Source organism: Tursiops truncatus, chromosome 10, assembly GCF_011762595.2.
Source record: "Tursiops truncatus isolate mTurTru1 chromosome 10, mTurTru1.mat.Y, whole genome shotgun sequence".
NCBI classification, from domain to species: Eukaryota; Metazoa; Chordata; class Mammalia; order Artiodactyla; family Delphinidae; genus Tursiops; species Tursiops truncatus.
Genome location: NC_047043.1, coordinates 76,923,119 through 76,947,269, shown reverse-complemented (window position 1 = coordinate 76,947,269; position 24,151 = coordinate 76,923,119). Strand labels below are relative to the sequence as shown.

Sequence of the window (24,151 nt, the reverse complement as noted above, 5' to 3'; positions counted from 1 at the left end):
TATAAAAGAAGATCCTGTGGAATGCCCAAGGGTTCAGAAAAATCCTCTCATTAACTTTAAACAGCAAAAAGCCCACACTGTTACATGGGCACTGTTATATCAACTTTAACGAAGAAAATGACTTATTTTCCAGGAGTAACATTTCTACGTCCTTTTAAGACTCTGAGACCCTTGTTGCAATTTATGGCATAATCTGGATCACTTCTTGTTATACAATTGAGTCTATCAAAATTAAGCACTAACCATGATACAGGAAAGAAAATACAGGCTACACTGGGTTGGTCCTGTTTTTAAGCATAGCAGTATACACTTTCTTTTTATTTCCTAAACTTCCTTAAATTCTAGGCAAACCATGGAGCTGCAGTGTGAGAATGCACCTCAGGTGCTTGCAGAGGCTGTGAAAGGGAAGAGAAAGGGCTAGAAGGGTGGGCCCAACAAGGAGGGCAACACAGGTTTTGACTTGATTCTATCTTCTAAGCTGGAGGTGAGGGAAGGCGGACGCCTCTCTCCATCTCTCTAGAGAGGTTTACCTCAGCCGGTTTATTTATTCAATGAAAACGTGTGAAGCACGTGCCCCGTGCCAGGTTCTGTGCCTTGCGGGCACCAGAACCAGGAGTGTATTCATTTGAGCTGCCTAACTCCCAGGTTACACATTTTTCTCTCCACTCTTTGACTCTCACTGCAAACAAAGAACATGGGCCTAAAATAGTTCACTTTTTTGTCTGTTTGCTTGGTGATCTTAGGGGGAGAAAAAGGGAATTTGTTGCTAATATTTAAAAGTTAGAAGGATTCACTTAAAATTCCGTATTTCCACTTTCTCTTTGAAGGTCCAAAAATCTGGCCACTGAGGCCAGCTTTCCCACATGGGGATAACTGGCTGATGCTGCGTCGTGGGCTACTCTTGTCAGTGGGCATGTACTTCCCAAAGTACGCAGCTTGGCCACATCACTTATTTTCCTTCCAGGCCTGTCTCCTGTAGGCAGCCAAGCTTGTGACACTGAGCCTTTGTCATTTTCCTAAGTCTCTTCTCCCAAATGAAAAACCACAAACCAAAATTTTTAAAACAGGTTACATTGTCAACTGTAGGCATATTCTCCAAAAATATGATTTGACAGTGTCCCTAGTTTATTCACTCTCTTCCCACCCAAGTTCCACCTTGCTTTCACCCTAACCGGTTTTCTCCCTGGCAAAGCAAATTTAATAATGAAACTCTACACAGTTGGCCCTCCTATCCACAGGTTCCACATTCGTGGATTCAACCATCACTCATCTGGTCGGGCACTATGTTTACAGTCTGCAGTTGGTTGAAACCGTGGATGCGGAACCCATGGATACCATGGGACTGGAGGGTCCACAGTGCAGTATTGGAATAAATCTCCCACAGATACCGTCAAGTTTTTGCACCTACTGCTCTAAGGGTCACTCCACTGAACACAAAAAAGAGTTTGAAAACATAACCTGTAAAGAGAGAGCTGAAGCCAGTTACTAGGAAGGACTCCAGCACCTCTGGCCTAGGTTTCAGGGATACGTTTTAGTACCTGCAGTCAGTCGTGGGCTTTCCTGACCCTCCATAAAACTCCTCACGCGAAGTCTTAACATTTTAAAAGGAGCCTCCAGGGCTTCCCTGGTGGCACAGTGGTTAAGAATCCGCCTGCCCATGCAGGGGACACGGATTGGAGCCCTGGTCCGGGAAGATCCCACATGCTGCGGAGCAACTAAGCCTGTGAGCCACAACTACTGAGCCTGCACTCTAGAGCCCATGAGTCACAAATACTGAGCCCGTGCACCACACCTACTGAAGCACATGCGCCTAGAGCCCGTACTCTGCAACAAGAGAAGCCACCGCAATGAGAAGCCCGCGCACGGCAACAAAGAGTAGCCCCTGCTCACCGCAACTAGAGAAGAACTGCATGCAGCAACGAAGACCCAAAGCAGCCAAAAATAAATAAATAAAATAAAATAAACATTAAAAAAAAAAAAGAAAGGAGGCTCCATTTTCTGACAACTTCTACATATCCACACACATTGAGCCCCTCTTCTCTCCAAAGGGTTCAACATAGCCATCCCTCCCTCCCTTTGCTATTTAAGTCTCACGGCTCTCCCATCTCTAACTCTCCCAGATTTCACTGAGATTAACTGGGCTCTCTATCCTTTTAGCTCAGGGGTCAGCAGGCCATTTTTCCATTAGTTGTGACTACAGTATACTCTTTCACCAGTAGCCTTAAGAGAGAACCAAAAATATAATAAAATTCCCAGTAGTTCTCTAATTTGCCTGCACAAAATCCTTGGTCAAGGCAGTGGGTTTACAAGTCGATTTACAGAAGCACACAAAAACAATAACAATAGTAGCAGCTGACATGTACTAAGCACTTACTATGTACCCAGTACTATTAACACATAGTAAACCCTTTACATATATCATCTCACTTAATCGTCCCAGGTCTATGATGTCAGAACTTTTACTCCACTCCTTTAAAAGAGAGAAAACTGAGGCTTGCGAGGAGAGGCCGATTAGGGGCAGACCTGAGGCAGCTGCATACCGGAGCTGAGCTTGTGCCATTCCTTCCGCTGCCGCCCACAGCAATTCCTACCTCTATTCCTCCACACCTGGTCTTCTCACCACCTTGAATTCCTTTCTTCCTATCTTCCAAGAAACTCACCCTTCCTAAGTCGGTTTCTTAGAGGCAGGGTCTGCAACATTTCAACCTTGTATCCCCAGGGCTGTTAATAAATGTTTGCTGAACAGAATTAAGTTAAAGGAACCACAGGCTCTGACAGCTACCCATCCACTCAAGTTAACATGGGCCTGGATGGGATGTTCTTGCCTTGCTAAGAACTTGCAATTAGGCCTGAGCAAAAAGTAGCTGTTCTGGCATTTACCCTCACTCTTCCCTGACAAACTCACAGAGAGAGTTCAACACTGAGAAAGTTCTGGAAAGAAGGGAGTAGAGGTAAATCACAGCCCAATACTACTGTTGTCCTCTTCATAGAAGAATAAAAAGTCTGTGGAGTTAAATGCGAGGATGCCAGCCTTGGGGGACAGAGAGGGTTTCTCCCCCAATATTCTGCCAGGGGAACACTAATCTCTTATTACTGAACGGGGGTTATGGAATTCTAAAATTCATAGAAATATACTCAGTCAAGTCATTGCTACTCTAAGTAGTCCTTTAGGAAAGATGTCAAATAAATGAACAGTTAGCAAGTATTTAGCTCTGGGGCCATACATATTAACATTATCAGTAATAATAACTCTTACTGAATGTTTACTCTGGGCCAAACCCTGTGCTAAGCACTTTGTATGCCCAGTCTTGTTTAAACTTCACCACATCCCCATGAAGAATATTTATAAGTGAGGAAATGGAGGTCTATAGTAGTTAGATGGCATGCCCAAGGTCATTACCAAATGGCTTACAGTAAAGGCAGTGGCTAGTGGGACAAATGTGTAATTTTTATTAACAATGCTTGCAGGCTTTGTAAGTTCTTCTATCCTTCCTCTTGAAATAATGCCACCTAAAGGCAGGCTGAGTAACCTATTACAAATCTCACTTTCTTCTCTAAAAGATCCAGGAAAAATCCCTCCTCTTCTATTAAGCCTTTCTAATTATTATTTGTATAGACTGCCAATGCTCACCTATATCCAAATTCTCCTCTTCCTGAGCACACAATTAGACTAAATTTCCCAGTATTTGTTCTAGTAAGGTGTAACCATATGACTGAGTCCTAAAACATGAACAGAAATGTTTGGGGCCACTTCTAGGTTTGGCCCAGACAAACCTCCTTGTCTTGATCCTCAATCTCTCATACCCTCTACTGGTCAAATGGAGAAGGCTCCAAGCACCTAGAGGTGATGAGCAAAGTCACAAAATTTCACCCTTGAATGACTGGGTGAAGCAAGAGCCTCCTTGCCAACCCACACTGAGCTGTGACTTGAGTGACACGTAAACATGTATTGTGTTAAGCTACTGAGGTTTTGGGTAGTGACAGCAGTCAACGTACACTAATACAGTATTATTGTTGTTACTATATCATCATAATTTTCATTATCAATGGCACAGCTATAATTGATTGAAAGTGTACTAATAGGAAATACATACCTATTTTATTCATTTCTCATTATGAGGTAGGTATTATCTGCATGTTACAGGTGACAAAAATTAAGGGTAAGAGATCAATAATCATTTCCTCCTCTGAATATTTATAGCATTTACAATCTGATTTACTTAGTAATTAATTATGGATTGCCTTATACACATTGCATTGACAGGTTAAGTAGTTCACTCCCGTAGTTAGTTGCTTTTTCTTGTACCTATAAATTATTTTCCTCATTTGGATAGAAAGCTGCTAAAAGGAGGGGTAGATCTTATATCTTTAAATCCTGTATCACTTCACACATTGTATAAATATACAAGTTGATTAATTGATATATATTCTTTAAATTATCTCTATATAATGTGTGTGTGTGTATATATATCTATATAGATATAGATAGATAGTGTTTTGGGCCACAGGCCTCTTAGGTATACCTGACCAAGAAAAATGGCTTATTTGCTATGAAGAGTTACTTAGTATGCTATTTATTTCAGACCCATCACTTAATGAGTATCATTAATGCAATTTTTCAATACTATAATTACATGTGTAAATGTACATACACAGTACAGTGGCTGGCATACGTTCGATGATCGATAAATGATTGTTTCCCTTCTCCTCCATACCAATAGCTACTTTAAGTAGGGTCAAATGCTACTTGAAGAAAAAAAAAAGTAAAATGTTGTCAGTAAATAGAGGCTGATTTTAATTACAAAGAATATTTTCCTGTCTGGGAGGAAGACTGTCTAAAACGTCAGGAGCTAGAGTCAAATGGAGATCAAACACCAGTTACAAGAGTATCCCATCTGTAAAAATCTGTGCAGGAACAGGAACTCTGGGCAAGCCGAGGAGCAGGGCTCACTCCGTCACCTTCACCACCAGTGAGCTCAGAATGGTGCCTTGGGACCCACCTTCTATTTGCTCAATTACAATTCCGTAGGTCTGGCCATATGGGATTCCCTAGAGCCATGGTACCATTATTTGTAGCCAAACACTAAGGCGCCCTCCTACAGCTCGCAGAGTATTTTTAATATTTTGTTCAAAAACAACACACCGGATTCTGAGGAAGATTTGTTCCTTTGGAGGCTGTTTGTTCCCAGCCTTCATTTACACACAGGACTCCATTTCCAAAGAATCTCATTAACACGATAAAGATACTGGCTTTCTTATGGTGATATTTCACAATAACCACATATAGCAATTCTGTGACACGATCTTTACATTAGCTAATTAATGTAAATATTTCAATTGTTGTTCATTTAAATATCCTGTTCCAAAAAGTCTCTCTTCTTTAAAGAGTTCTTTCAGGATGAAATGGAACACGAATGTGGGTCAGTTACTGTATTTGGTACAATTAAAGTATATATTTGGACTTCTTACTCCTGCTCAGTAATCAATTGTAATATTTACTTTGTTGATGAAATTGGCTTCTCCCGGAGTAATTTTCCCTTTAACTTCTCCGTATCATCCTTAACGGCAGGCAATAAGGTTAATGCTATGATCAGCTATTACGTCGGCACATACGACTTCTGCTGCTGTTCAAATATAGCAACACAGAGTATACAACACCCAAGCCAGAAAAATACAGGTTTGAAAATTCGTGAATCAAACTCTGGATGATAACTTCTTTTAAAAATAAATATTCCTTAAAAATGTTTAACATAAATATTATTTTTAAAATAAAAGTCTTTTAAAAATACTCAGTGAAAAAAGCCAATCTCAAAAGATCACATTTATGTAACATTCCCAAAACTACAAAATTATAGAGTTGGAGAACAGATTAGTGGTTGCCAGGAGTTAGAGACTGTGAGGGTAACAGGAATGACTGTGCCTCGGAAGAAGCAGCACAGGGGAGATTTTTGCAGCGATGGAATAGTTCTGCACCTTGATTACTGTAGTGGTTACATGCATCGACAGATGAGATAAACTAACACAGAACTATACCCATACCTTATATACCAATGTCAATTTCCTGGCTTTGCCACTGTGCTATAGTTAGGTAAGATGTAATCAATGGGAGAAACTAGGTGAAGAGCAACCAGGACCTCTCTGTACTATCTTCACAATTTCCTGTGAATCTTGAATTATTTCAAAGTTAAAGAAACAGCTAAATGTTGGATTATAAATATATTTCACAGAATAATTTATTCATCCTATAAGATTATAAATAATACCCAAGCCTATGCAAATATATTTTATCATCTGATTTTCCATTTTGTATACAAATGAACTACCAATTATCTTGACAGAGGCAAGGAGAGAGTGAAAATGGAGTAGGTTTTAGAATTGGTTTTGCTGTCAGGATACATACTGTTCAGGACAATGTAACATGGACCACTCTGGCAGCCAACATCTGGATGTCTTACAAAGGGCAGGAGGTATACAATATGTAAAAACTAAGAGCATGTATTTAAAGACTTATTTTAAAATCTGCAAGATTCTGCCATTAAAAAAATAAAGAGCCATGAAATAGTATACTTTAAATATAACAACCTATTTGTGATATCAAGATCCCAATGAGCATATGATTATATGCAATTTGCAAAATGCATTAGACTTATGTGATTATCAAATATGAGATTTATTTTCTTATGTACACATGGCAATCATTTCTACAATTCAAACATCTCTCTGGCTAAATTAATATAAATTGCTGCAATGTGCCAATAATAAATGAGACAAAAAGAATTCCAGAAGCTGGGAGATGCAAATTAAAGCCAGTGTAAGTTATTTTCACTAGGGCTTTAGACAGAGATCTTTTTATCACTGACTAAAATGTAACATTCTGGGACTACATCAAAAACATGACTCCCCGATTCCCTGTATCTCACACCTAAGCTGGCTCAACACTGGTTCATCATGACTCGGAATCTAAAGAGAGGCTGGCAGCACTTCATAAGTACCTTCCTTACAGTGATGCAATTTGACCTACATTTCCAGTGCCCATTGAAACTTCGTAGGAGGGGGAAGAGGAGAGTTTTTCATTTCTCCTACCCTCTGATTAACTAGGACAGCAAATGCCACTCAAGGGACTGCTACTGGGCAGAAGCAAAGGGGGAAGAAAGTCATGCCAGTAGGAAATTCCACAAGAGAACATTTAGAAATACTGCATTCTCTGATTCTGCAAACAAACTGTCATGGCTTTACAAGACAACAGCAAGGAAGTTGCCCCACTTTACACCATAATCAGCCTAGAACACCATGGGCTGTTTTATTTACTTCAGGCTCCCAGCATGATGAAAATTAAACTTGAACTATAGATTAATCTTTGCCACAGTCTTTTTTTTTAAATAAACTTTTAATTTTAGAATGATTTTAAGTTTACAGAGAAGTTGTAAAGATTAAACAGAGTCCCTATACACCCCACCCCACTTCCTCTATGGTTCACCTCTTAAGTGTGCCACATTTGTCATAACTAATGAACCAATACTGACACATTACTATTAACTGAAGTCCATACTTTATTCAGATTTCCTTAGTTCTTGCCTAATGTCCTTTTTCCACTCCAGGATCCCATCCATATCACATTACATTTAGTTGTCATGTCTCCCTTCTCCTCCTCTAGAACGTGACAGTTTCTCAGACTTTCCTTTTTTGATAACCTTGACAACAGTTTTGAGGAGTACTGTTGAGAAAGTGTTGACTTGTTTGTCCAATGTTTTTCTCAGGATTATAATGAGATTCTTGGATTGGGGGAGGAAGACCACAAAGCTCAAGTGCCACCCTTGTTATGTCATGTCAAGTGTACATTTGTCACTGTTGTTAACTTGATCAACTGGCTGAGGTAGTGTCTGTCAGGTTTCTCCCCTGTAAAGGTTCTCCCTCCTCTTTCCATACTGTACTCTGGGGAAGGAAGTGACTGTGCAAGGCCCACATTTAAGGGATGGGCAGTTATGTTACACTTCCTTTCAGGGGATTATCGACAAAAATCGTTTGGAATTCTTCCACACAGAAAATTTATCTGTTCTAATTTGCTTTACTTATTCAATCATTTATTTGTATCAGTATGGACTCAGGGGTATGTGCTTTACATTATTATTTTGCTATATATATATTACATATTGGTTATATATATTTTATTAGTATTTATTATAGGTACATTATATATTTTATATTTATTTTATATCTTGGGTTATAATTTAAAACTACATTATTTAGTTAAATCATCCCAGCTGTGACCACTGGGCACTCTTTCAGGCTCCTGTGTCCCTTTGACTACCTCATCATTCATTGTGTGTTATGTATGTGTGTTTTGTTTCATCACTTTCTTGCTTTCTGGCATCAGAATACCCTCCAGGCTCATCTTGCTTATTCCCTGCCCCAGCCATAGAATTAAGTCACGTGTCGTTGTTCCTTTTATTGGAAATGGTATTAGAAACCAAGATCTGGGAATTGGGGCTTATCGAAGTCTTTTAATGTTTGACACTTTTAAATTTCTGTATGAACTACTTGCATAGTAAATCAACACAATTATCCCATTAAGTATCTTCACTTTGTGGTATAACATGCTAAATCATGAAGAGGATGCTTAGTAATCAAACTACCATCTGACTGGCCAAACTTTCAGGTTTGACATGACAATAAATGCCTTATTGCAAAGAAAGTTCCGGGGCGGGGCTGGGCTGGGGGGGGGGGGGCGGTGGAGAAACAGAATGACCTTTTTTTTTTTAAATGCAAGAAGGTCTCCTCTTTTCTCTCCCTCCCCCCCATTACCATTATATGGTACTTCCTTTATGTCAGCTCTTAATTACCTGAGTTAAAGGAAAATAGAAATATCAGTCAGATCTATCTATGAAATAACATTGATGATGACCAATGACAGCAGCTACACCTTCCTATTTATGGTCTGAATATTTTAAGGTTACACATAGTTTATCTTAACTGAGACTAAACTAATCAGCCCAACACAAGGACAGAGCTAGGAGCTTCCTGGGCATCAGGGGTTTCCTAATAGGAAACAAACAGATTTCCACAGATAACTGAACAGCACAGAATGGAGTTAAGCACATGCAACACACACAGGAAAATTCTTCACCTCAGACGCCAGCCATTAGTCTGTGTAAACAGACTATGCTAGTAAAATAGTTAGTGACCTCACCCCCCGCCTTTTTTTAAATAGAAAATAGGCTGGAGCCAGCACCTAATACTGATTTTCTGTCATCTTTTTCTCACTCAATCTGATTAAGATTTATATTCAGTAAACATTTCTTGAGCCTCTTCTGTGCACTAGACAGCACACTATGCCTAGTGCTTCCAATTAATCCTACAGATTCAAAAGAAATTAGCTCTGTTCCCATTTTGCCCTCCCAGCAGAGTTGTTGAAGTTGTAGGAAGGTAAGTCAGGCCTTGACAATGCTGAAGGCACAAAACGGTTTGGAGAAGCACGTGGTTTAGCGTCTACTTCCAGAGTTGTCTTATAACATCTTAGAAAAGATCATAACTTCCTATCTGTAAAATAGATATAATCAATGTATATAAAATAGATATAATCAATCTATAATCAGGGAGAATGCATGGAAAGCAAAGCCCCAGCCCACACTATGGATTCTGTAAGAATTAGCCTGTGTTCACGCTTTACGTTTCATCATAATCACATCTAGGAAACACTAGGACTGTCCAACTAGGGTGTGCCATTGCCTTTTTTTCATTGCCACTTTTACTATCTTTGTAAACCCTAAAATCATGATCTTTAAAAAAAAAAGTCAATTCCTATGCCCCAGTCAATCTGTCTTTGATAAGTAAACGATGCCCATTCATTCAAGAGGCACGGACCAGAATGGACAGGAAATATTAACGACGATAACAGCTAACAATGCCTGAAAGCTTATTTTGTGCCAGACACTATGTGCATGCAGCATGCCAGGCCTATGAAATAGATATTTTAATTGTCCCTAATTTCCAAATGAGAAACTGAAGCTAGAGAGGTGAAGTAACTTGTGCACAGGTGCCACCCATCTGGGCTAGGCATACTCTTACAGAAAAACCATAAGCAACAATAACAGAATTATATCAAACAACTGAACATAAACATCCGTCCCTTACCTCACACTGGTGCTTCCTTTTCAAACACTGTTGAACTGGGTGCTACAGTGGAATGAAAGAATCAGCTAAAATGTATCCTTTGCTACAGAGATGCAAACTGAGAGGGCTTTGGACACTTCTGCCCGCAAAGGGACTCCAAACCGAGACTTCCTACTTCCAAAATATTTTCAATAAATAAAACCCATTGAGGTCTCCCCTACAGCATTTTACAGAAAGTAGCAACTCCCTGGCTCAGTTTGCAAGGCGCTTCACTCTTTAGCCCCAGTGATTGCCTCAGGGCGTTCACACTACAGGCCACTTCTAGATGCAGCTAGCTTCTTCAGGGCTCAAGTCATTACCTCTCCATCTAAATGGAGTTAATCACACACACTGATTCCCTAAAACTGGTTTAAGAGATCTCCAGCTGGCCTCCTCATTCATGTTAACATTCCCAACCTGGGCATCCATACTACCCCGTATCAAGGACCTTCTCCCCTCCTGGATTTAACCCCAGGACAATCACAGGCCTGGAGAAGAGCAATCAGTTTTTGGAATTAGATCAGGATTTAAATCCTGTTTTCTACTTAACAAACTATGTGACCTCAAGCAAATCAGTTCACCTCTCCCGATGAGAATTAATGGAGGAGATAAGACCAATAAAGCACAGTGCCTAGCACATACTAAGTGCCATTATCACCATTATCCCCATTCTACAGATAAGAAATTGGAGTCTCCAAGTGGTGAAATAACAAAGGTCGCAGAGCTGGTGAGTGGTAGGGGCCAGGGCTTGAAACCAGTTTTTTCCTTCCTTCTACAACTCTTTATTGAGCACCATGCTTGGCACTTAAGGACATAACTGTGAAACAGACAGACAGGTACCTTGCTCTCATGCTGCTTACATTCTGCTAAGGAAGACAGCCATCGAAACTTTACACAAATAAGTGGAAAGGTGCTTGAAGGAGTAAAAGCAGGGTACCTGAATACATATGGGTTTGACAGAAAGTAACAAGATCCCTGGAATTCGTCTGGAAGGTCGGGAAGGCTTCTATGAAGAGGTGGCATTTAAACTGGGACCAGGAGGGTCCAGGAGACAGAAGAGGTGTTCAGAGATGAGGGTGGCAGCAGGCTCTCCAGGCAAGGGAAACTCAAGTGAAGAGACTCTAAGAAAGCATGTCACATTCGAGGAACTAAGAAGCCAGAGCACCTGAGGAGGCTGGACAGGTAGGTGGGGCCAGATCAGAGGACCACGGTAGAATATGGTAAGGATTCTCGATGTCATCCATCACTGAGGCAATGGTAAGGCATCAAATGATTGGCTGCCCTTGATGAAACAGTAGTAAAATGCTTATTCTGACCCCAGCTCCCTGAGGTCAGGGCCATTTGGTATCTTTTTATCGTCTGTACTTCTAGGACACAGCAAGTATACTTTTGATAAATATTTATGAGCCATATGAAAGAATCTTTGGGAAAGACAAACCACTTCTCCCTCTTTCTAAGTCCACAGCTGATGCTTCTATTAAAGTTCCTATTGCTGATTATTATAGATGGGTGTGAACCTCTTTTCACTGTTTGGTCATAAGTTTCTGGAAAGCAGAGTAAGTATCTTATTTATTTTTCTATCTCTCAAAGCCAAATACTCAATAGTTATGGACTGAAACATATCCTCTTTTAACAGCTAAAAATCTCTTCTTCTATTTCTAGATTGCCTGAGTAAGAATCTTCACCCTACCTTAGTGAAATAGATCTGAAGGGATAATTGGCAAGGATTAAAAAAAAAAAAAGTTCTGCTTTCCTTTTGCAGCTTAATTTTAACAACAAAAACCCATCTCACCAATGTGTGACTGAAATTACAATTTTTATATTTTAGGATAAATCACTTGTACAGTTCGCATGCATTTTTTCTAATCTTAGTTTAATTTTAACCAACAACAAAATGCCCCAACAGAAGGTCTTTCAGTGATTTTCCAATTCTTCTGAGAATTGTTCAGATTCTCTCTTTGAATATTTAATAACTCTGATAAGGGTAGGGTAACTGTTTAGGCTACTTATATTAAAAGACAGAACTGAGTCATAACCAATAGCTCATATACTTGAGGGTTTATTTTGGGATTTCAGGAGATGAGGATGATAAGATAAAATGATGAAACTGGGATTATGAATATGCTACTAGGGTGTGCTAGTAATTTTCTGTTTGATCCTTTTTCCATCCCCAGACCAATTTTCCACCATTCTGGCCCTGCTCTGTGCCCCAGAGGCTGACCTCTATGGGTAGCATCACTAGGTTCATGCAGTCAGGCTTCCAGGTGGGTTTGGCCAATAGAAGGCACTGGAAGGAGATCAAAGAGGGAGGAAAGAAAGTGGAGGAGGGGAGTATTGCTTCTTTATTCTCTCCCCGGTCTGGGCTGCCTTTTCTGGCAGTGGCTGAATCCCTCCAGGGCTATTGCGCCTGTCAGACAGCCCCTCCTCTTTGGCTCTAGCTCTCTCTTTGGACTCCAGGAATGAATGCTATTTCTTCTCTTTGCTCCTTTGGACCTAGCAGTGATAACAGCTTCCCATTGCTGTTAGTTTCTGGGTGACAGGAACCCCATGTCACCCTTAACTCTGCCCACTCTCTGAAAATAACCCCTTCATTAAAGTCCTGAACCATCAGAGTTGGACTCTGTTTCCAGCCAGAACTAAGAATTCAAACCATAGACTTGTAAAACCAGCAGTCTCCCTCCTTTGCATGTGAGCAGTTATCACAAAGGTTATTCATTTTCCAGAGCAATTCCTTCACACCAAGCACTGCATGTAAGCTCTTAGGTTTCTCAGGCAGAAGTGACACCTTTTAAACTGGTCAGTTCAAGAGAACATGAGAGGGCGCTCTTGAAAAACAGCTGGCAGAATGGAGGGGCTGACACTTAACAATTCTCTAGGCAGGAGTCTGCTACATGTGAAAACTAAAATGTTTACAAAGAGATGCCACCTCCTCCTATTTCTCCCTGGGTTTCCTCTCCCTGAGAGCTTTGGAATCAAAGTCAGCACGGTATTTTCACACTGAATACCCAGAAGTTGTATCACTGCCTGGGGAAGTTGTCCTGTGTGTCACTTCACTTTGCTATTTTCTCAGACCTGAGGATCTGCTTACGACTAGCCAAGGCACACAGAAAGAAAAGCCAACCATCTTGTATTACTAGCCACCTGCCTGTGACCTTTCCTTCTTTCTCTCTTTCACAGGGTACGTCTGCACTAGGCAAAAGATGAACCGGATGAGAAATTCTGCTTTGTTCAGCCTCGCTTGTCTCTTTAACACAGCTGACCAGATTAGCACTTTTCCAATGGCAAGGACTGGCATATGCTTATACCATAATCTGCTCTGAGCTCCTTCAGATTTTTTTACCAAGGCCACTGGATTTGAGGTTAGATGTTAATTGAAATCACCTGGGAGTCTCTAAACACTCCACCTTGCTTTCACTTGGCACGACTACCCTGGAGGTTACTATATTTCTGAATATTGGGGCATTCTTCTGATCAATCAAGAGCTGATTGGAAGAATCCTTCTAGGAGGTTGATAAGAATCCATGGGGCTTATGTCAACAAGCCACTCCAACAAAGACTCCAAATGTCTCCCTCTGCAACCAGCAGGCATTCAGAGCTGACAGCAAGAGTTGCTAAGATAAAGACAGGCAGATACACTACAGTCTGCAGAAAAGATGCTCTGCTACACTTCAGCGAAAGCTGGCCAAAGAGCGAGATAGCTCTCATGTCCCACCCCAGGGGGGAGGCCTCTCTCTTCAGCCTGAAGGAAACATTGAGAAGCAGTGGGATTAACAAAACTTGGTTCTCACTGTAGTGTATCCATTTCTAACACTTGTTACCCTTAAGTGTTCATTTCAAAGGATATTTTATTGGCAAACTCTATAAGCAGCTAGGTGGACATACATGAAATGTTAATAGTGGTATCTCTAGGTAGTAGAAGTATGAGTAACTTTTATTTCCTTCTGTGTATTTGTGAAATTTTCCAAATTTTCTACAAACACCTCTGACTTATGCAAATCAGGGAAAAATTATTAAACAAAAACCCTATAAGCATTCTGGAATTTCAGCTTTCTGTAAGAACCAAGTTTATGTAATTCTTGAAACTCAAAATCCAAGTTACATTTCTTAGCTTTTGTGTATTTTAAGATTTTCAATACTACTTTTTATGAACTATGTTTTCAATTTAAGAAACTACTCTAAATGTAAAAAACAAGAATGATGAACTGGGTTTAATGTGTAAATTTTTTCTGGGACACATCACAACCTTAACTGAGATAATTTAGACTCTTCAAGGTCAAAATTCACTATTTTCATACTCTGAAGCACTCCTAATACAGACGAAAAATGGAACTGTTTCTTTTTGTAAGAATACCACGCAATATCATATGCATGATATCATATGCAATGATATGTCTAAAAGACTACAGATAAAACACAGACTGGTGTTTCTTGCACCACAAATGTTAGCCAGTAAAAACTTTCCAGTCTATAGCTGATTAACACTTGACACCAGCTCTCTGGAAAAGAAAGCTAATCGTTGCTGGCAGTCAGCTAAAGCAACAGACACACTCAGAAACCTGCCTACTACGACATCATCACTGCTGTTTACTATGACAACTGATTTTTCAATTCAGTGCCATTTATAGTTCTAAACAGAAAGCTGGAATATGTACTAGCTTTCTAGGAGCTACCTTTCTTGTTATCTGTAATAGCTAAACATGTATTATTCACTGTCTTGTGTTGAAATAAATTAACAAGGAAACTTAGAAACCATAAACATCTTTACTAGCTTCAGGAAGCTAGTAAATTTGAACAAGTGACTCCATTTAAACTGTCCTAATGTAATGGCAAATGGTCTCTTTTCCAACTTCGATTTATAGTTATAACTACCAGAACAATAATAATCAACAGGGTGAGGAGTACAGGGAGCAGAGACTAGAGTCTTAAATATCTCCTCTTAAGAGCAGCTAAGAGGAGATATTTAATCTCCTTTTGTGTTCAGTACTTTAAAACTTAAGGATAAAAAAGTGAATAAAATACAAAGCAATGAAAAGTATGCATTTTTCAATACAGAACTGTGTTAGCACTCTTCACGATTAAGTTCAAGGATCCTAAAGGTTCAAAATGTCTGCAAAAATGAGACCATAATACAAATTAGAAATGCAAGAGACCATGAGAAAATTAGATTTTTGACTACTGTTGTTAACAGAACATGTTTAAAAGCTGTAGAAATCAGTGCCTGAAACAAATTAGAGAAAGAGAGATAATTTAAAAACTAGTGTTAAATGCTAAAATGAGGTTCTAAAGCTACAGAAAAGTCTTGTGACGTCTCTATGGCCAAACAAGAACCACCATATTGCCATTATGATCATGTTGATGGTTCAGACGACAATGAAACTTTAAAACTGAGGCGGAAAAGGCCTAACATACAACCCTATTGTTAACAGAACACTGTCTGGAGACTTAATTAAACAAAAGCGTCCGTCAAGTGCTCCTCTCGAAATCTCTTGTAGTGATGGACCTGAAGAGCAGAAAACAGGGCAGACCATTTAAAAGAAGAGTCCAGGGGTTGGGAGGACAAGTGACTACACCAAAGGTGGTAATTACATCCTGGGGAAGTAAAAAAGGCCAGACTAAAGGGCTCCAAGAGGTACTTCAAAACCAGCTAATCATGGGAAGATGAGGTGGGGTAAATCAGCGGCTTCTCAACTGGTTATCTGTGGGGAAATAAAAAGACGCTGGGACTCCAAAGCAACAGTAAACAAAAGCGGCTGCAAATGACCAAGGAAACCATTAGATACCTCCATTACACACCAATGTGCCCACAGTAAGAGGTTAATCGTAGGTTCACGCATCTCTAATTCAGTGTGGGACCTTGAGTAACCGGATAAGGGGCTTCTGCAATTGGTAAACCACCATTCTAGAACTGCCCTCAGCAAAGGCATGGGTAGTCAAAGTGCCCAGGGGTTCTCCTGCCAACAGTCATATGCTGCAAGGGTAACTGCTTACCTTTTCTAAACCATATTCTCAGCTAAAAAACAGGGGGAAGTATGCTCTTCTCTGACTTCAAAAGATGAGAGTATAAAACAGGAAAATATGTGAAAATGCTCTGAATAAAATCACATTGTATTTGCACATTTTACTGATTGAAGCATGGTTTAACTTATACTCTAAAGGCTATATAAACATAGATTGTCCCTTCAGCTTATAAGCTAGAAGGTCTAAAATGTTTATTTTAAGGTATCAGCAAGAATACAATGAAAGCAGCTAGACATTTCAAGAGACAGAAACAAACGCAGGGCAGTTTGGGACATTTAGTGCAGAGGCCAACAACAGTATTTATCTCACTGTGTCCTGAAGGGATCACTGTGCATTGGGTAAAAATGTTCTTCACAGGGACTCTGTTACCAAAAAATGGTTAAATTACAGTCCATGTGCTTTTCTTCTAAAATATCAGGGAAATGCATACTGTTTTATAAAAGATTACCACATAAGAAATGGATAAATATGTTACTGCACTTACAGTGGTAAGATTAGCTGAAATGGAAATAGGTGGTGTGGAACCACAAGATTGTGTCTCAAACTGGGGTTTAAGAGGCATGTAGGATTGGGAGGGAAAGAAGTGTTGCAAGTATTAAATGTGATAGATAATGCACAAAGTAACGCACACACAGAGGCCCACAAATGTTTAGACCGTGGACGTCTGTGGTTTTACCAGCCCTGTGTCCACTCCCCCCTGCTGAGGAATGATAATCGCCCCAAAAGGTACTTTCTTGGTGAGGCAGGAACCAAGGCACCTGCCAGCGCGCAGTCTGAGCCTGAGAGAGACACACTCAGTAGAGAGAGGGGTTAAAAACAATTGGAGAAGTTATGAAGTCCGGCACGCCGAGGACACTCTCCACCGAGTCCCGCTACGTGGATCCCTGAAGCTGCTCTGGATCTGATCCATTCTGAGGTCTGGTTCTTCAGCTCTATTGTCAATGCTGAGAGCTACACCACATCCTTCCAGCAACCTCCTTTCTCACTTAAAGTGGCCAGATTTAGTTTCTGTTGCTTACAACCGAAGACCTTTAGCTGATTAGTCATTATTTTGAGTCTAGAAGATGCAATTTTCTCAGAGATTTGGGAGATAAAATGTAATTTGATTGGCAAGTAATTTAGACTTAATTTTATGGTAAAACAAAGGCATGCATCATGGAGTAGAATACAAAATTCATGTCGAATTTTAAGATAATGGATTGTTCTTTCGAGATTGTTAAAGATCTGCTTCCTCCCACTTCTCACTCTCTCTCCCTGCCCCATGCAAGTGTCTTTAGCAAGGGGTTTAAGAAGCACTGGTATAGAGATTAACTTTCCTTAACTTTTAGAATTTGATCTCAGAATTTGATCTCAAGACCTGTGGAAGAACTGCCCTGCCCTAACTGTAAGCAAAAAAATGATCACTGTTTTAAGCCACAAAATTTTGGAGAGGGTTATTATTACTCAGCAATAGATAACTGATAGATGTGCTTCATGAATTATCATAATATATCTACACTCTTTTATTCCATGCATTTCCTAAAGTTTCCTAGGAAGGAACTCAACGCTCCAGTGTTTCCAAATAACTGTCACAGGCAGATGTGGTTACACTTCTCATTCTTTACAGCCAGGTCAATGCTTCTAATTCCACAGAAACAATGAAATGTACCTCAGTCAGAACACAGAGGTTTAGGCAGGAGGTAGAACATACTCCAAAGCCCAGCTAACTTAGGTGAAAATAAAGTGAAAATTTTCTCCAGTTATCATAGTTATACCACAAGGATGCAGGTACAAACAGGGTTGAGCTGGAATTGAAGGTAACTGGCTAAGAGAAGAAAAATGAAGCAAAATTGCTTTGTCTAAAAACTTAGTTTAAAAACTAGAGAACTCAAAACAGATTCTCCCTTTAACAGTTTCTCTGCCTGGAACCGCCTTCCATATAAACTTGAAAAATGAGAAAAACCCTCTTTTAAAAGCTCACCACATACTATCTAGAGAAAATGCTTGCTTTAGGTTACCATCCATTCAACAACTATTTACGGAGCACCAACTCTATGCCTGTGAGCCCCTGAGCACTCCTTTTTCTTCTTCTTTTTTTTTTGATAGTGATACCAGGGTAAAGGGAGCATGACTGGGTGAAACTAGACCACATACCTGTCTTGGTCAAGGTAACTGGTCTGGTTAGAGGGTTTAGGCTGATGAATGCAGCAAACAAGGCTCTGCCCTCATGCAAACCTATATGTAGAAGAGGGGAAATATTAGTAGCTAATATTATCATTATCAGCACTATTATCACTATCATTGCTGTTATTATTATGCCCTCACCCCTCCCACCACTTCTTCCTCCTTGGATACTGCTAAGTATCTGGCACTCTGCTAAGCACTTATCATTTAATCTTCACAACAGCTTAGCATGGTATTATCCACATTTTACAGATGAGGAGACTGAGTTCGAACTGGACAAGAGCAACACAGGAAGTGCTGGAGCTCATGCTTTTAACCACTAGCCTGGACTCCCTCCATACATATGAATTCCTTACAGTTTTATAAGAATTTCAACAGGGGGAAAAGAATCCTTCACAACAAGAAATGAGGCACAGCATACTCTCTTTATCAATGCCTATGCGTCTGTGTTTTCAGTGAGTTTCTTCTAAAAACTGATATTTATTTAGTCCTGTATGGAATTTTTTCTTTCCTGTTGGAAGAGTCTGGAAAATATTCTTGCTTATTAGTAATATAGAAAACATTTTAAAAGGCATTTGAGAAAGCATATTTCACTTCTCATTCAATACAACACAGACCATGAGGGAAATTGGTCATCTCGGGGAATGAGGCCTCATTTAGCCACATATAGGAGATGTTTTCCATTAGTATGTTTATTCTTTAATAACTTTATCATTTTTTCCTCATTATAAAAGCAGCATATGCTACCTAAAACAAATAAACAAACAAAAAAAAGCATAAAGAGAAAAGATCATCCACAATATTATTACTTAGAGGTAACAAGCTCCTATTAGTATTTGGTGTACGTCCTTCCAGATACTTGCTTTTAGGTTTCTATACACAGGGCTTTCATCCACCTTAAAAATCACACATTAAACATATTCTCATGCTGTCCTCTGTTCTCCTAAACATCATTCCCATGCCAATAAATATCAACTTGCATCATCCTGTTTAAAGATTGCACAGTATTTTATTTCACTGTATGGATAGGCTCTAATTGACTTAATCAACCCTTTATTAATAGGCATTCAGATTACTTTCTGTGTTTTGCTATTACAAAAACCAGGGTAGTGAGGAGTCTGGCACACACATCTATGCACCCTTGACTGACTGGTTCTTTAAGATAAATTCCTAGATGTTGGCTTCGCATTTTATTTCATGACTTTGTTGGATTCATATTGCCCCACGTGTCATCCAGAAAATATGTACCAAATTTACCTTTTTCAAAAGAAGGAAACCCTTAAATATTAAGCGTAATAACATACTTTACATTTCTAACATTTAGATTAAATGGCCAAGAACTTTAAAACTGCAATTTATCACTAAGTATCTAAAGTATCAATTCAGGCCTCTGATATTGCATTAGGTTTATATTTGGAGGAGGGAAATTCTAAAACACCCAATTAGTGGGTTTTATTTCCAGCATAATGTGGTTTTGAAAAGTTAAACTCCAAAAAGAACATATTTGCTGCAAAACAAGCAATTAGTAGAGAATTCTAAAAGGCAGGAAGAGAAGTAAAAAATAATCAATTATAGCAACCACTAGGTCACCAAATCTGCATCCTATACAATGGCCAAGAGAAAAGGGTCAAGAGAGAGAAAAGGTGAAAAGAAGAAGAAGCGACTCTCAGAGCTTCAGTGACGGCCGGATGAAATTACACACAGACATATACATCTACATGCTCTGTACACACCAATCCTGGAGCTAATCTCCAGGGGTTAGAACACAAGAGGAATCTTTGTGTGCTTTATTTGAGCAAACACCATGCAGAGGGGGGTGGAGGAGGCTGCATACAGGTAACAGCGGCTCCTTAGCAGCTTGTGGCCTAGTATCAATTACTTCCCTTCCAGGGCACAGGGAGGGTAACAGGAACTTGAGGCGTAAGACAGCTCCAAAGGCACTGATTCCCTTCAAAACCATCACACAGGACAGGGCTCACTCATCAAGCTCTACAGAAAACTGGGCAAAGTGAGAACATTTTTAGCAATAAATAATTTACTGGTGAGTACAATGCGTGTGCTAAGAAGGGAAGGCCACACACCAAAACTAGTAACAACTAACTGTACTGGAGTCTCAAGCTAATGGGGACGATGGGGGCATTAGATAAAGTCTGCATACCGAAAGCACTGAATACTTGAGATGGCAAATGGCTGCGGGGAGTGCTGCTTGGTGACTTCATAAACCTATAGGATTTCCGGGTCTTCTCGGCAAGGGGGTCAGCAAACTATGGCCCATGTATGGGTCAAATCCAGCCTCAGCCTGTACACACCATGAGCTGCTGCCTGTACACAACATTTTTAAATGGTTGAAAAAAAATTTTTAATATTTCATGGCATATAAAAATTATATGAAATTCAAGCATCAGTGTCCACAAAGTTTTACTGGCATGCAGCCATGCCAGCTCACTTTTGTCTATGGCTGCTTTCTCCATGCACTGACAGAGGTGGACGGTGTGACGGGGACCTGGGTGGCCAGCGCAGTTGAAAACATTTACTACCTCATCCTTTACAGAAAGTTTGCTGATCTCTGTTCTAGGCCATAAAAATCAAGTCGTTTTTGAATGGTTCACAGCTCTCAACCTTGGTGCATGCTTATTAGTTTGGCTCTGACATACCCAGGATTTAGACATAGCCTGCCAGCCTAACAGAGAATGCAACCCCATTGTTAAGAACAGTAGACAGGTCTAATAGGACCTATAGATACTGGGGTACCTACCCATGATAACCAGAAAGATGTGAAAGGCTTTTCTGAATTGAAAGCAGGATGGTCCCAGAAGGTTTATGTGGGAATGAGTATGATTAAAGGTTTTCTCTTTGAAAGAACGTATGAGCTATCTCCTTCTACAGACAAGGATAAAACCATCCTCAAAAGGGCTACCACCTTTGAGCACTTACTAGGGGCCTATGACTGAGCAAAGCCTTTTGCTTTTCTTATCTCATTTAATGGTCATCTTTTCTAGACTCTGAGAGGCTGGCTGGCTGGCTCAGGAAATGGGAATCAAATCCAGGTTCGAGTCTAAAGCCTGTGTTCCTAACCACTCTCCAACTTGAAAGCAAAGGGCAAGAATGCTCACCAGGAATAAATGAGAGGGAAAGGGAAAGACCACAGGAATACCGGAAGCAAGTTTATTTTTATGGCCATGAGCATTTTATTCATCTCTCTCTTCACTCATAATATCCTCTCTTCCTTCAATGTTCAAAGAAAGGAAAATACAATTCACTTCTTCCAGAATCTTTGCTGGAGAGCAGTAGAGAGTGGAACTGAATGAACCATTCACTCCAAGAACTGGTTGTCAAGCTCAAGCCTCTGCCTATCGACCATCAATGTATTCGGTCTAAATTTTTAAGTATAATTGAGAAACAGCCACAATGCACCTAGGGCCAGCACGTCAAGCCCTTTATGTGTATGCATGGCTTATCAACTGACAGACAACAGTTTGCTGTGGGAACAAAATGGCAGTGCTTTTGCACCCTTAAGACCACATGACAAGGTTAAGACAACTTTAAAAGGCAAGTACTGAGCACAAAGATATACTTTTTCTTATTTTTTTTCTCTTAAGAATTATTCTAACTCCCATTTTATTTAATAAAAACATATATCTCTTATTAGGGGGGCCCAGGACCTCTCCTATAAAACTATAGACCCCTCCCCAGAAAAATACACATACACAAAAAAGATTAGGTCACAACCATAGGGAGTGCAGGAATCTCCTGAGGCCCACTCATGACTCCTTGAGGGCCACAGACCGCCAAAATAATCCTAGCTCTAAAAGCATATTACGAAATGCCTGTTTTACAGAACCAAGGTAAAGACCATAGAGCTAGCTCTCATCATCTTTTATAGTTTCAGAGGCTAATATTAAATAAATACTCAAAGAAACTTCCTTAACTAGACTCTCATACTCTCAAAGAACAAATATAATGACTTGAGTAAATCACCAAACCTAAAGTCATACATGTGCAAAGTCCAAATCAGTTTTCTTAGAGTTTAAAATCTGCTACTTCTTTCTGCTCACAGAGATTTCCCTAGGAAAGGAAGAAATGTTAGTATGGCATAGAGCTTGAGTCTCTTCTACTTTAACATTCATGAAGATGTGAATATATAATAAACTGTATAAAAGAAAACCACTTGTAAGATTTATTAAAAGATGTTCTCTCACTATATATGAGATGGAGAAAAGTCAATTAAAAGAGTGCTTAAATGTTCAGTACAAAAAATCTGTGTCAATGCAATTGCCAGTTATGCGGCTGACAAAGCAGATTTTTTCAAGTTCAGAAAGGCTCAAATTTTGCTGTGTTTCCCACCACTTGAGGTAAGAATGTTCAGAAATGTTTATTTTCAGGTATACCTCAAACTTTAAAGTCCTTTTAATCTCTCTTGGTCTTATTACTTCAGAAAATTCCTGGCACTGCCCAACAAAATACAAAATGAACTTATAAGCGTTTCGCCAGGACTCCATCTACGAATGACGGATAGCCTGCCTCATGAAAATTTAAGTTACAGGGAGCAGTGATACTTTCCCATCAACAACATTAAAGATTATTTTAAGTCATTAGATACTGTTTCCAAATCAGTATTATGATGATACAGCCAAGTAACAAGTAACTTAAAAAGAACACCCTTTCACCACTTGACTATTACTTTTTTTTTTTGACTATTATCTTTTAAGCAACAAGGATCCCCTCCAAAATGCCACTTGGGATAGACAGTCAACTGACACTTCAACTTACAATATGTAGTACTTAAGATTTAAAGTAATTCATCTTTTGGTTAGAGTGTCTTCTCTGCCTCTAAACCAAGAAAATGCACAGGATCCCAAACCCATGCACAGTCAGCATTTAGGCCAATATTTTTTCAAAACCAGGAGAGATTTCCCACGGTGGGGGAGGGCAAGTTATACCTCAAAATATTCACTCAAGGTAAAAATTTTTTTTTTGCCTTTGTGCTAAAAGTCAAAGGTGCTAACTCTTTAGAGAACTGTTGAAGAGCATTACTGAAGTTTAGACTTCATATATACGAATAAAATTCCATGCATACTGATTTCTCACTAGAGGTGATACACCCTTCACTGTCATACATTTGCATATACAGCTCTTCCTCTACAACTAAGAGAAAACCGAGAGAATGAACCCAATTTGCTTAAGGAAACTGAAACAACCAAATCCATACTCGATAATTGCTTCATCCCTAATATGAAGAAGCGAGGTACCTGGGGGGCAGAAATATTGGAAAGTAACTCAACAGAATATCAAACCTGGGTTGAAAACTCAGACCCGCTTCTTGCAGCTCACTGAATCGATCCCACTGGAGATCAAATCAGCCGGACTGCTGCGGCTCTTTTCCTCTCGCCCCTCACCATCGAAATGTTGCCATTTGCGAGAAACCCATCGAAGTTGAATCAAAGTGACTTTTGGGAAAAGACACCAGTATCACCAGCAGTGTGCTCCAGAAATGTGTAACTCTACACACTAGGCATCGTTTCTCATCGAGCACCTCCCTCTCCCGTCACTTGCGACTTCCCCTTAAGATGGGGGCAGTTTTTGAAAATCACAGAGAAAAATAAATAAGAGCACCCCATCCCGGTCATCGATGGGGATTCCAGCGCCCAGGGAGGACGCCCGGCAGCCGGCTCCCAGTAGCTGCGCGAACTCCGCCCGCAGCTCGCTAAATGTCTCGGGCCCCCTTTCCCAGCACCCGCCCGAGCCCCGAGGGGAAGGGGGCGGCCGCCGGGGCCGGAACCGCGCCACCTGGAACCCGGGGCCTTTTCGCTCGCCGGCCGCG

At 40.1% G+C, this 24,151-nt stretch overlaps 1 protein-coding gene across 1 annotated transcript in view; it reads right to left on the bottom strand.

The window, feature by feature from the left end:
• Window positions 1–23,770, bottom strand: part of ATXN7 (ataxin 7) — a 127,931-nt gene extending 104,161 nt beyond the window's left edge. The window contains 2 exon segments of the mRNA XM_033865236.2: window positions 18,301–18,381; window positions 23,625–23,770. The gene's annotated coding sequence lies outside the window, so the exon portion shown is untranslated.
• Window positions 23,771–24,151: the final 381 nt, after the last annotated feature.